Source organism: Apodemus sylvaticus, chromosome 1 (assembly GCF_947179515.1).
Source record: "Apodemus sylvaticus chromosome 1, mApoSyl1.1, whole genome shotgun sequence".
NCBI lineage: Eukaryota > Metazoa > Chordata > Mammalia > Rodentia > Muridae > Apodemus > Apodemus sylvaticus.
This window is the reverse complement of record NC_067472.1, coordinates 95,893,204-95,896,081: the sequence shown is the minus strand read 5'-3', so window position 1 is coordinate 95,896,081 and position 2,878 is coordinate 95,893,204.

Genomic DNA, 2,878 nt, shown 5'->3' with positions numbered 1-2,878 from the left:
GAGCAGAGTGCACTTCCTCTTTGTTGCTGGCTCTTTGAGATAGGTTCTTACCTATAGTCCAGGGTAGCCTGAAGCTTAGCTGCTTCCCTCGCCCCTCAGTGCTGCACTTAGAACTCCCTTACCTAGTTTGATGGAATGTGGACCTTTAATGGTGTGCTCTAGTCCATGTTAGTATTCTTGAGATCCCATGAAAGGTTTGATTGTTTTTATCAATATAAATAATACGTTTAAGCATAACACATGTTCATACACATGACACTAGGTTTAATTTTAAAGGTTCAGGTTAAGTGGATAAAGTATGTAACTCATAGCTTTCTAACTAGTCTGCGTCACAGAAAAGCTTATAGTGTTAAGAGGCTGGCTTGTCTGTACATTTGTACACAAGACAACCCAGGGCCTTGCCCATGACTAGCACTCCTAAACATCCAATCCAATATACCTTAAAAAGATTTATTTGTATTTATGTTTTGTCTGCATGTGTCTGTGAATACCATATGTGTACCTGGTACCTGTGGAGATCAGAAGAGGGCATCAGATTCCATTGACCTGGAATTACAAGTGATTGTGAGCTACCATGTTGCTTCTACAAACAGAACATGGGTCCTCTGCAAGAGCAGTAACTGGTCTTAATTGCTGAGCCATCTCTCCAGATATTTTTGATATTTAAGAAAAACCTTATTTGGAGGGTTCTGGTGAGATGACTCAACAGTTATCTGATGGCTCTTCCAGAGGACCTGGGTTCAATTCTCACACCTCCATGTCAGTTTACAACTGTAAGTCCATACACCCTCACATAGACATACATGCAGTCAGACACCAATGCATATAAAATAAAAATAAATCTTAAAAATTATTTGGGTAGTGGTGCATTCCTTTAATCCCAGCACTCAGGAGGCAAGGCAGACAGATCTCTGAGTTTGAGACCAGCCTGGTCTACACCGAGTTCTAGGACAAACAAACTCTGTCCCTCAAAAAGCCAAAATTTAAAGGGAGACAAAGAAATCTTAAACCATCTGAACCTAAGGTATTTTTTTGTTGAGTTATTTTTATCTGTTAACAGTAAGAAATAGTTTGGGGAGCTGGAAAGATAGTTCATCATATAGTGTTCACAACCAAATGTGGTGGCTTTAGTTCAATCCTCATATCCACATGGTAGAAGAGAAATGACTCAAAGTTGTTCTGTGACCTTCACCTGCACAGCCTGTCACATGTGTGTGGGCACTGTCTTAGGGTTTTACTGATGTGAGCAGACACCATGACCAAGGCATCTCATAAGAACAACATTTAATTGGGCTTGCTTCTAGGTTCAGAGGTTCAGTCCATTATTAACAAGGTAGAAGTATGGCAGCATCCTGGTAGGCATGGGACAGGAGGAGCTGAGAGTTCTACATCTTCATCTGAAGGCTGCTAGCAGAATACTTGATCCCAGGCACCTAGGACGGGTATTAAAGCCCACACCCACAAGGTCACACATCCCAACAGTGCCACTCTTTGGGCCAAGTATATACAAATCACAGGTACACACAAAAAATAGATAAATGTAATATTTAAAATGATTAAAAATGTGCTAGGAGAGATTACACAGCAGTTGGGAGCACTTTCTCTCTTGCAGGGGACCGGGGTTCATGGCAGCTCAATTTTCTATAATTCCAAACCCCATGGCCTCTAATGCCCTCTTCTGATCTCTGACCACTAGGTGACACATGGTATACATACATGTATGTAAGCACAACACTCAACTAACTTGTATGATTATATTGATTGCATGGATTTATTTGCATGCTTGGTTCCTGTGGAAACCAGAAGAGCGTATCAGATACCCTGGAATTTAAGTTACAGATGGTTGTGAACTACCATGTGTAGCGCTGGGAATCAAACCAGGCCCTCTGCAAGAGCAGTAAATGTTCTTAACCAGTGACCCATGTTTCCAGCCCCCTAAAAATTGGGGGAGGGGGAGTTTTGCTAGCTAGGAGTAGTGCTAGGCCTGAGTTTGAGGCCAGCCTGGTCTACAGAGATAGCCAGGGCTACACAGAGAAACCCTGTCTCAAAAAACCAAGAAAAAAAAAGAAAGAAAAAAGAAAAAGAAAGGAGTAGTGGTGAACGCCTTTAATTACATCACTGGTGGGGAGGATATGATGGAGTTTCATGGAAATACATAATAAATATAAAATGTACTATCCCTGTTAGACTGTTAGAGGGTTTAGGTAACAGATCTTGAATAACAATTCAAAAATATGAAAGATTATCCAAAAATATTAAGATGAAAAGTTCTATTTTTTTAAGTATTTATTTATTTATTATATATGAGTACTCTGTAGCTGTCTTCAGACACACCAGAACAGAGCATCAGATCCCATTACAGATGGTTGTGAGCCACCATATGATTGCTGGGAATTGACCTCTGGAAGAGCAGTCAGTGTTCTTAACCACTGAGCCATCTCTCCAGCCCCAGTTCTATTATTGTTTGAGCCAGATATTTACCACTGATAAAACTTTTGAAAGCTGACTTTAATAAAAACCAAAGTGGGTGGAAGGAGGAATTAGTACAACTCACTTCAATTAAAACTTGGTTTATACCACAAAAAATTGATGCTGATATGAACTGTACCCCTTTAGTTCAGAGCTGATTTCTTTGAACTTTTTGATTACATCTATTTATGTTGTGGGATGGGAGAGGTACTCATGTTCCATGATGTTTGTGCCCCTGAAGGTGAGTGCTGCCTGCAGGAGTCAGCTTCCTCCATGTGGGCCCTGGAAATTGCTCTCACGTCTCTGGGTTGGCAGTGAGCACCTCTACCCACTGAACCAGCCCCAGGAAGAACAAATTTCAAACTTTGATTTTTTTTTTTTTAATATATTTTGTTGCAGAGGTCAAGAT